At 39.9% G+C, this 11,484-nt stretch overlaps 1 long non-coding RNA gene across 2 annotated transcripts; it reads right to left on the bottom strand.

Moving 5' to 3' along the window:
* Positions 1 to 2,556: 2,556 nt before the first annotated feature.
* LOC110775775 (uncharacterized) lies at positions 2,557 to 6,937 on the bottom strand. Of its 2 annotated transcripts, XR_008923335.1 has the most exons (5): positions 6,641 to 6,937; positions 6,413 to 6,439; positions 6,090 to 6,303; positions 3,150 to 5,572; positions 2,557 to 2,747 (listed from the first exon to the last, which is right to left on the bottom strand). It is a non-coding gene; the product is annotated as an uncharacterized lncRNA (long non-coding RNA). The 2 variants fall into 2 exon arrangements; XR_002529879.2 differs by having other exon boundaries at positions 2,557 to 5,572.
* Between the last annotated feature and the right edge of the window lie 4,547 nt (positions 6,938 to 11,484).

Raw genomic sequence — 11,484 nt, 5'->3', positions numbered from 1 at the left:
TTGTCACTTACTTTGTTGGGCTTGGCGTCTCCAAGGTTTTCCGCTTGAGGGCCTTGAGTTTTTGTATCTTTGCTCGCTTCCTCTTTTCGAAGCAAGGGCTTGGCAATGGCGATGCCTCCCTAATAGAGATCGTGGAGCAGTTTGCTAGTGCTAGGGACCCAATGCCGCTTATAATTGGTGAGACATTGATGGGCGTTGATATGCTGAAGTCGGACCCCACTTCCATGCTGTTGGGAAGTCTGGTGCTACTCCAAGTAAGAATCTGGAGCTTTTGTATTTTGAGATTTGTACTTGTATATTGAACATTGAATTTTGAATTGCTTTCTTGTATTTTCTCCAAGGTCTGGCTTATGGAGAGACTCACGTTGGTGGCACCACCAGAGAACATGGCAAGCTATAATAGGAAGGGATTCATTGTGCGGCCCATGATGTATGGCCAACTTTCGCTGGATGAGTGCCGCTGCGCACTCTCGGGAGTTGGATCTTGTATCAGGTGGGTAGTTCCTTGGTGGGGAATTGCTTCTATGAGATATGCACCCGGCTCTACTGCCTTGAGAGTGCTTAGCCTTAGAATGTTAGTCTTCTACTCTCCTGCTCGAGTGATGAGACAATATGGCTTGAAGCAAGAAATCCCAGATTGTGATGAGGAGCATCCTAAACCTGTTGTACTGAATGCTGATCGTCTTGAAGCTTGGAGGCGGTATTGGGTTGCCAAACCATTCTTGAATATTCAATTCCCACAGGAGCCTGTTACTCTGTCTGCGGGGGATATTGTATGGATGAAAGGTCCAAGACAAAGGGACATTTCTCTCTCCAGGCCAGCGGGAGCCCGAGGTTCTAGAGCTAGTCGCCCTGCATCAACTAATTGTGAAGAAAGTGACGGGAGTGTGGCCCGTCCGGTACTTGACCGTTCTGGGTCCAAAGGAGGTTCGTCATCCTCCCGTCTTGGAAGACTAGCAAGTTCCCTCTCCCGCCGCTTGGGCAAGGGGAAGATTGATGAATGATTGCAGGAAGAGCCAGGGGATAGTACTCAAGGTTCCAAGACTCAAGAGCATAGTTGCCCAATTCCAGATCTTTGTAGGCTTAAATGTGTTTGAAATTGCATTTGTAGGAGATGTGTTTAGAGTGTATTTAGAAGATGTGTTTAGAAAGTGTGTTCAGTGGAAGTGAAAAGGCTTTAAACTTTGCTTCACTTGATTCCAACCTTGTAATCGAATTAGCTTTGATGGAGGCTTTAGAGCCAAATAAAATTTACCGTGTTAAATTCCGCTTGAAAATGCTTTGCATTTTATTTGCACATTTGGAATAAGAACAACAACAACAATTGAATTTTGAACTTGATTTGATTTTTAGGATGCCCTTGATTGAGGAAAATTTTAAAGTTTTTTGTATTGAAGTGGTCGGGCCTCGGAATGAGGTTGCCTACGTGTCCCGTTAAGGAATCAGGCCGAACGTAGTTCTAACATACAATACTTTTCGAATTTGAATTTTGAATTTAGACATAGAACTTCTTGAGCTTATCCAAGTTTGTCAAGGAACGGAACTCAGTCCCATCGACATCTGTTAAGTCGACTGCTCCTTCAGAAAGGATTTTCTTGAGAATGTATGGCCCGACCCAGTTGGGTTTGAATTTTCCCCTTGGATCCATGACGCTCTTGCGAAGAGCTTTCAGGACAAGCTCGCCTACTTTGATGTTTTGGGTTCTGACCCTCTTGTTGAAATGTCTGGCCCCTCGGCGCTGATAGACTTGTACATGGTGAGCGGCTTGAAGCCAGCGCTCATCGAGCGTGACTAGCTCGTCATATCTTGCTTGTACCTATGCAGCTTCTGGGATTTTGCCTTCGAGAACTATCCTTAAAGAAGGTATCTCTAGCTCAATAGGTTGTACTGCTTCCATTCCATAGACCAATGAAAATGGGGTTGCGCCAGTTGAAGTGCGGATTGAAGTTCAATACCCCCACAATACGAAGTGCAGCTTTTGGGGCCAATCTTTGTAATTGGTTGTCATTTTCATGATGATGGTTTTAATATTCTTGTTGGCTGCTTCGACTGCCCCATTATTTTGCGGGTGTGCGGGTGTCGAAAAAGCACGAGGCTAATGCGTGACCTCGTCCCTCGTGGGCGTGACGTTGCCAAATCAAGTGAATTGGATTTCCTGTGAGTTTACACCCAATCGACTAGTAATATAGGAATCGTCATTCAGTTTTTAACGACAATGAGAAAAACTGACAAAACCCGGTTATCGTGACATAAAGGGAGTGCCATTATGTTCGACCACGACGGCCATAGGTTCCCTTGTGATCCCTGGTGTGGGGATCGCTCAACGTACACCCGCAGGGCAGAAATTGAGAGTTCGAGGGACTGTAACTACCGAGAGGAGTGCTCATCGCTAATACTCCAGAGGCAGGTTATCCTTACTAGCTCAGCATAAAAAATTGAAGGGGCATGCGTTAAACTATTAAACTACTAGTCTTATATGCACGCGATGCGTGCGAGATTATATAAAACTTTAGTATTACAATTAATCATCACAAATATGTAGTATGCAAGAAAAAATGTTCGCAAAATTCAACTAAAGAAAAATTAATCGTCCCTATTTAAAAAAATCTAAATCATACTCCGTAACACAATTTATTCATGTGCTTACATGATTAATAATCAAAACTTAATACCAAAGTAACTAAACATATAAAATAGTTTGTTTCCAAGCCACTTCAATTCCTTTATATTCATCAAATCCTATGTACCTGCAATAATCAAGCCAAATGAAAACATTCTAAATAGAAAACTACCTTATACAGGGTTTAACTTTTATATAAAGAATCCACATATGCCAAAAGCTTAATCGTACCTATTTATTGATAATCTCATAATATCATAATAAGAAGGTATTGCATAAGAGACGTTGCATATCAGACTTAATTACTGAGATTCTAATTCTTGTATCAACCTATATTTAGCATATAAGGCTGGTAATATACTAAATCCTACAAAATTGATTTGGAAATTTTCTAAAAAAATCAAAGAAAAACAACTTTTCTGCTCAAACACACAAAACCAAGAATTTTAAAAGTTGTAATTAAGCATTAATTATCCAAAAGCAACAATATTAAGTATTAATTATCCAAAAAACCAGCTAAAGACCTCACCTTTAGGAGGTTTCTGACACTAAATCCAACACCCGGTTTCCACTTTTTTGCTTTGGTAAAAAAACAAAATTTAATCAGCAATTACACAAAACCTAGAAATTTTATGCAACAGAAAAACAACTACAGATTAGGATAGATGAAAAGTCTTATCTCCTGTAAATTTTGAGAGATGGGAAGAAGAAAAAAGACCCAAGGAATTTGATGATCCGGAGCATGTTGCCAAAATGAAAGATTGTGGAGGCAGTCAGCTTGTGAGAAACTCCCTTAGTGTACTTAGCATGGATCCTGAACATATGCATTCATCTATTGATATGACAGGTTCAAGAATTTCTATGATTGGTGCTGGAGCTTCAATGCAAGGTATGTTTTCTACTGATGGCTAGCAGGACTCAATGGCCTTCACGTCTTTCAATTCAGCAACTTTTGCTTCTCTTTTAGTGGATTTTGTTGCAAGGCTTGTAAATTTGGTGGCAGCATTTGAAGAGCTTAGTGAGAAAATGCACATTTCAAGGAACCAACAGAACTCCCATTAGACAACTAATCACCAATGAAAAGGTGGACATACCAACCACCAAAGAACAGCTGAAAACAACAACTAAAAAGAGTAGTCTTATACTAATCAACAACTAACTACTGAAAACAAAAAAGAGTTCGACATTGATGAACTATTAAAGAACAACCAACCACCAAAGAACAGGTGGACATACCAACCGCCAAAGAACAACCGTCGGTATTGGAAGAAGGTATGTGGTATTAAGAGCGAAGAGGATCACCAACAGAACTTAGACCGCCAGAGCGAAAACTTTAGTCAAGTGAACTTCTATGAACCAATTTCTTTTACAAAAAAATAAATTGTAGCTATTCAAGCTCATACTATACTGTTGGTTTAGATTGTCACAATCAGAAAGAAGACACCATATAGCAAGATACATTTGATTTGAACCTAATATGAAGTCTCATTGACGAAAAAAGAAAAAACACAGGTACAATCATACAGAGAGGCTAAAAGCTGCTTAAGGATTCTGCAATGCTTATGAAAATAGTGAAGCTTCCTAGAGAAAATACAAAAGCAGAAACTACATAGTTATAAATAAGCCAGCTGATAATAGGAAAGGGTTAAGTCTCTCAATTAAAAACAAAATTATGCATACAGATGCAAAAACACCCACAAAGCCGTTTCTTAAATGAGACTGCAGAGCTCCCTGCCTATGTATGAAGTTCTATGAACTTATTCCTGTTGAAAAATGAACCTGGAAGACCTAATTTGAACCAATTTTTTCCCAATGTGATTTTCTCTCGTAAAATTAAGCAGCAGATCCAGCACAACTTACACAGATACAGCTATAACCAATAAGAAATTAAAATCTGAACATTGACTTTTTGTAAACCAGCCCCAGATTATAACTGGAGTACTATTCAATAAGACCTTACTTCTGACATATGCCTCCATTTACGCAGTTGTACTCTTCTTAGCACTTTACCCAAGATGATAGGCAGAAGTATGCCTCTTATATGAGATACAATGTGGAATGAACAACAAATGGAAAGGTAATCAAATATGCCTTACAAAACTTTAGTCAGGAATTTCATCCTGGGTGGTTCAAAAGGGTATGCATCTGTAAGACAGAATACAACATTGGTAATATCAGTAAATTTAGTCATCTTGAGAACCTAACCTTAATTTAGGTAACACAAATTCAAAGCAAATTATGAATTTACTAATATCCATCAAATGATATCCATCCAAAAGTATACACCAATGGAAAAACAAATATGGAATTTTATGTTCAAGTTTATTTAAAATAATCTTATTTTCCCAAAACTTTCTCCAATCAAGATAGACTATATGAACGATTTTTTTTACATGTTTATTTATGCTTAAATATGATAACGTAATTTTGCTTTTTATTTTATTTTCCAATATTCCCTTTCAGAATCCCAATATTATAAACGCAATAACACACATTTTCTCGCATTAAAAAATGACAACTTGAATGTCAACTTGACAACTTGACAAAGCAAAGCAAGTTAAAAAATGACAACTTGAATGTCGCTACCTTAAAAATTTGAGCACCAAAGAAGCAGCATTGCCACCAACGCAACTAAAACCCAATGCTGGTTCAGGCAAGTTCCTTATAAATTTCAGATTTTTATAATAAACAAACAAATATAAGAAATGAAGTAGACGTATGAGTAAGACACTGGAAAAGCCCCATTAATGGAATACCTAGTGAAATTCAAACCAAAGTAAAAGCTCATATTGTTTAACAATTTGATAACCTTCATCGTTACAGCTCAGATTTGATTTTGTGACTCGCACCTGTCTCTAATGATGTTAATGCTATGGACACCATGAATTCGTGCAAGCTGAATGACGCACTGCCCAACCATGCTTGTTGCCCCATTTTGTACAATTGCATCACCTAGTAAAACTCATCCGGGTATAATTTTTTTTTTTTAAAAAGGCTTAAGGCTGCAGAAAAAAAATTGGCATATAACAATGAGGACTATATGATCTGAACATACAATGACAGCATATGATAGATTAACATCCATAAACTATATGATTCGGGAAATAATCCAAGAATTAAATCAACACCAAACCCAGGTAAATGTGAGAGACCACAAACAATAGAACTTTTCCAAGCCCAGGTAAATGTGAGAGACAGAATTAAATTCTCTTCGCTCCCACCGCTACTCCCTTCTTTCTTCCCATCAACACCAAACCACCCACCACCACTACACCTTGATTCATCTCTTCAGACCCGGAGAAAACAGAGAGCAAGGAATCGAGAATTTGACACATATTTTAATTGTATCGGTTTTAATTCAATAGCAAACAAAGTCACATCATTTTTTTTATTCAAAATACAGATTCAAAGCTCAAAAAAAATATGGAACCCGGAAATACAAAATTCAAGATTGAGAGTCAGGAAATACCTAGAACTACTCCCCTTAAACTGATGAGCATGATTTGCCACTTGATTGAAACCTACAACTGGTTGCTCACTGTAAAACATAGAAAGTATCCATTTTAAATTACAGAAATCAAGCAAAATAAATTTAAAAAACCCAACAAATATTGAAAAAAAAACACTCATAGAGATTTGCTCAAATTGTCAAGGAGCTTTTGATACGCCTGTAAACCCTGTGCCTGTTAAGGAAGTCAAATGAAATCGGAAAAAACATATAAAATAAAAAAAAAATCTCCACAATCAATTGGAAAAAAAATGAAAATTTAAACAAAATTATTGAAATCTCACCCTTATTGAATTACGCATTCTCAAGTCCTGCAACAAAACTGAAATCAATTACAATCGAAAATCAAGGAGATAATCAACAAACTGAAATCTTTATGAAGAAACTGAGCAAAAATCAACAAATTACAATCACTTTTAACCTGCAACAAAACTGAAATAAAAAATTGTAATTGTAATTAAAACCCTAAAACTGAAATAAAACCCAGAAAATTAAAAATAAGAGATAATTACTTTGCATTTCGAGGAGGGTGAATTGGAACTGCAGGATACTCCGTTGCGTCGGTGGCTCCGATGTGGAGGTCGTCTTTTCAACGAACTTGAACAATGGTGGCGACTACGATCTCCTCCGTCGCGGTTTTCGATGGAGGCGACGGCGAGAGACGGAGGAGAGAACGAAGAGGGGAGAAGGTTTTTAAAAGTAGAAGAAATCGGAAGAAAGAGATAGGGAGATGGAGATGGAGATGGAGATGGAGTAGAGAGAGAAAGAGCGAGGGTGCGGTTGAAAACCATCTCTACGGGAATGGCGAGGAATAACCCTAGGTTAGCAAGGTAGATTAGAAGTAAAACCGGGGAGGGTGTATTCGTAAATTGCTTGGGGGACACGAAAAGTTAATTTACAAAAATGACCTCAGGAGCTGGCTTATATAATAGAGATTCTGAATTGATTTTAGCAATATGCAACACATAATACTAAATCGATCGTGATTATGTTATTTAGATTGATTTAAGGTACCTAGCATGATAATTCAATTGTCCAGGGTATTATCTTATTAGGCGTGATAGATCAATCAAATTAATAGTTTGACAATTTTATAAAAGGGTGATGAAAGCGATTAAATCATATGAGGGACACATTACTACGCACCCTTGAGAGGTGCGTTGTGGTTCTCAGAAAATTAACCACTTGGCTTTTCTATTTCTCCTTTTATTTAGAGAATCTCGGTTTTCCAAGCAATGTTTCAGTATTTAGGCTTATTTCATCAAGCTACAAGGGGCAGGGTGCGTTCTGTTCGACTTTTGGGTCGATTGCGACAGAACGCCGGATCAATTTCGCAGCGTGAGGCTTAGGCTTAAGGTTAGAGTCAATACTCAGATTATGGAATTGTGTTTAGGCTGTATACATAGGAAATGAGTGTGTGGAAAGATAAATTTTAAGATACGAATCCAAAAAGAATCTGGAGATAAAACGGCCCTAGGCACTTTCAGCGCCCAATCTTCGGCGCCCAGATCCAGGCGTTGAAAATGGGATCTGGGCCGAGTTCTTTGTCAGATTTGGACTCTTAGAACACGGAGCTTTTGAGATTTATCCGAGTCCTTAGTGCGTATTAACTTATGACGGAATGCGTCAGGGCTCGTTACGAACTCTAGGTTCGTTAGGAATTTAATTAAGACGTAACTCTTATTTTCGAAATATACCAGGAACGCAAATTCTATCTCTTTTAGGATTTATGTTTGAGTGCAACACCTAATTCTGACAGGTTTCTATCTTTTATGACTTTGCCACTTTTAACAACTACCTTTTACGCCAGTTATTATTCTTAGCAGGTTTCTATAAATAGCAGCTTTGGCTGAAATGAAAGGGTGATTGAGATCCGTTATTTTATAGGAGATGCGTTGCCAAGGGGAGATTTATGTTCTCATCATCGAACCTTCCCTTTCGGGAATGGGGACAAAAGTAGGTGTCTACAGTTAGCCCCCACTTTGACTGAGTCTCGAGATGAGACGATGGTCAAAGTACTAGACGGAGTGCGTCATACAAGCCATGGTGTATGTGACCTGTTTTACGAGGGTCTCACGAGCCCCTGATTGATAACATTTGACTTAAGGGTCATCACTTGAAGTGTTAACACATTCCACACGCGTCATTGGAATTTGTTAACTGATAGTATAGAAACTCCCTCACTTTGTCATTGGAAGTGTCTAAAGATGTTTTCGAAATCAAAGCTATAAAGTGTAACTAGGCCTGGCCAAGCCCAATCACGAGGTAAAATGTTTTAAAGATTCTTATTTTTAGGGTTAGCTAAACGAGAAAACCCCCTTGTTTTTATAGGACGTAAAACGAAGGAAAATCCAGCACATCGCTCTTTTTTGGAAAAACGGGAAACCAATCCTTTGATTTTTGGAAAAGAGAAACCACCCTTTGATTTTTGGAAAAGGGAAACCATCCTTTGATTTTTAGAAAAGGGAAACCATCCTTTGATTTTTGGAAAAGGGAAACCATCCTTTGATTTTTGGAAAAGGATAAACCGGGAAAAGTTATCTCTGCAGCGACTAAGGACCTGCGTGGTTAGTGACGCAGAACCCGCTAGCTGAAGGTGGGCGAGCCTGTCTGCTGAGGGTGGACACCCCGTCCGATAGAAGTGGACGAATTTGTTTTGATGTTTTGAAAATAAGGACCTACGCGGTTTGTGACGTAGACCCCGCCCGCTGAAGGTGGGCGAGCTTGTTTTTGTTTTGAAGATTTTTTTTCTTTTCATTTTCGAAAACTGAGGACCTGCGCGATTAGTGACGCAGACCCCGCCCGCTGAAGGTGGGCGAGCCCTGTCCGCTAAGGGTGGACGCCCCGCCCGCTGGAGTTGAGCGAACCTGAATTCGTCTTTTCGATTTGGGACTCGCGTGGTACGTGGCGCGATCATGCCCGATTGAGGTGGGCAAGTCCCTATTACATTTGTTCGTGTGATTTCTGTTGAGAATTTCTTTTTATTCATTCTTGTAAGAGCGAATTCTTTCGAGGGATGCTCGGATTTAGTTGCAACCTGAATGTGGGTTGACAACGTGCTTAGACGGACCATTGTCTCGTGGTCATCATCTTTCATGGTTTTGATCTAGTCTTTACGGCTCAATTTTGCCACTACCTGGGTCCTTGATTAGGGGACTATGTATAAGTATCAACGGCGACCTTTGTCTTGAGGTCGTAATCCAGTTTTATCTTTTGAGATTATCCAAACACGGGACTTCGTACAGCGTAGTCTTGGAATATTGTTTTAACTTTTCATACTCTCTTTTGAATTATATATTTTCTTTCGAGCCCCCAAGCACTCGTGCTTGACGGTCATTTCTTGTCAAAGAGGTTCCTTGGGGATACGCATTTTGTAATTTCCTTGATCGTGTTTGGGATCGCTCGTAAGTGCGAGCGATCTTTGTAGTGGTGTGCTACTCTTAACAAAGCCGTGAGGTGCGACTTTCAGTAAAGAAATAGGCAATTTTCGAGTCGAATGGATACGACTGGACCCTATAGAAGTCAGGGCTTCTTTTGGGCCTGGGCTCATTTTCGGCGCCCAGGCCTGGGCGTTGAAATCATTCACGCCCAAGTGGGGTGTTGAAAATATTGTATGGGTTGGTCTTTTGATGACACAGTTGGCCTCTTGTTCGTTCGTTTATTTCACTTGGAAATTCTACGTATTCTCTTCTCTTTTGTTTTTCTTTATTTTTGGAACGTAGAATTTTATTAGAGATCACAATGAGTTGAGTGATCGTGATAATTTCTCGAGAATCCGTAGCCGATTGGTGGACTACGGTGTTTGTCGCTTTGGGGCGATTATTTAAAGGAACTGTCGTTCTTAAGGCGTATAGTTATTGCAATAGTTGGGCGAGTCTATATGGACCGAGGAACATACCTTGAGGCACAAGACTTTGATCGCGTATATATTTTTTATTTTGCTACGGTCGTTTCGTAGCTTGGAGCCCCCAAATATGCATGTTGGGATGCTTCCTTTTGGCGTACGATTTTTGTAGGTTCTTTCGAGAAAGATGCCTTGGGGTCCCGCTCGTGTAGGTGCGAGCTATCCCTTCCGTGGTAGGTAATATTTTTTTACCTTTTATTCTTTAATGTAGAAGTCGTGGGGCTTGCATTTTGAATTTGGGCGATAAGTAGTCTTTGCCTCATACTCTTTGTCGTGCCCGCATTAGTGCAATATGCCTTACTCTTTTTTTTTAGACTTGTATCGTGGGATGGTTGAACTTATGGTGCGACGTAGGCTTGTGTGGCCTAACAACGTGTCTTAGAACATTCCTCTAGGTGTTGGGATATCATTATTATTTTTTGCATTGGAGTACTTCATCACGCCTCGTTCAGGTGCTCGAACAAGTGTAGCACCTTCTGCGTGGGTGTGCACGGCTTATTACTTTGTTCGATGCGAGGATTCATAGATGATTTTTTTTTTATCCTTGATTTTTCCTTCGCTTTTGCTTTGGAAAGACGTAGACTGTGTAACGGGCGCTTGTAGGGCGAGCGTTATGTGCAGTAGTTTGATCGGAGTTTTGGTGACTCGCGATTTTCAGTTACCCTTGTTAGTGGGGTGACTTTATATATTCTAAGTAGCGATTAGAATTTGGAGGGGTTGTAGCCATTCTAAGGTTCGTTTTACACGTTCAAACCTTAGCATTGTGTGTTAGGTTATGATACATATGATATTACATAAATCATGCGGAAACAACCATTAACCCAGGAATACATATTATTTACACATAATCATATAGCATAATTTAGATGCATACTCTTTGTTGCGTGCCCTCCCTAGCTGCGCCCGAACCGAACAAGAACAAGTCTTTAGGACTCCAAGTGTCGTCCCTCCGTAGATAGTCCACAGCACGTCCGGATCCGCCTTAAGATTGACCAATTAGAATCGCCCTTAAGGTACTAGAATTTTCGGCACTTTTGAGCAAGATGTGTGATTGAATTTTTCTCTCAAAAACTCACTTTGAATACTTTTTAAAACTCTTTATAAATTGTGAACCCAGGCCACATATTTATAGGGGTATGGAAAGGGAATTGGAATCCTATTCAGATACAAATTAATTAAACCTAGAATCCTACAAGAACTCTAATTAATTAATTTATCAAATAGAATTAGGAATTTAATCATTAACCGAACTCTGCATGCTTTAGGAATCGTGCATGAACACAAACACTTATGCACACACACACGGCAGCCACGATGGGCCGCCCATGCGCGTGCGTGCGAGCAGCAGCCCACGCAGCGAGGCCTACGCGAGCTACAAGCCCACGTAGCTCCTGCGCGCGCTACGCGCGCTGTGCGCGCTGCCACGGCCTGCTGGGCCTGGCCTTGCGCTGG

The sequence above is a fragment of the Spinacia oleracea genome, chromosome 6, assembly GCF_020520425.1.
Source record: "Spinacia oleracea cultivar Varoflay chromosome 6, BTI_SOV_V1, whole genome shotgun sequence".
NCBI lineage: Eukaryota > Viridiplantae > Streptophyta > Magnoliopsida > Caryophyllales > Amaranthaceae > Spinacia > Spinacia oleracea.
Note: the sequence above shows the minus strand (reverse complement) of the source record. Positions and strands in the feature narration are given on the sequence as shown.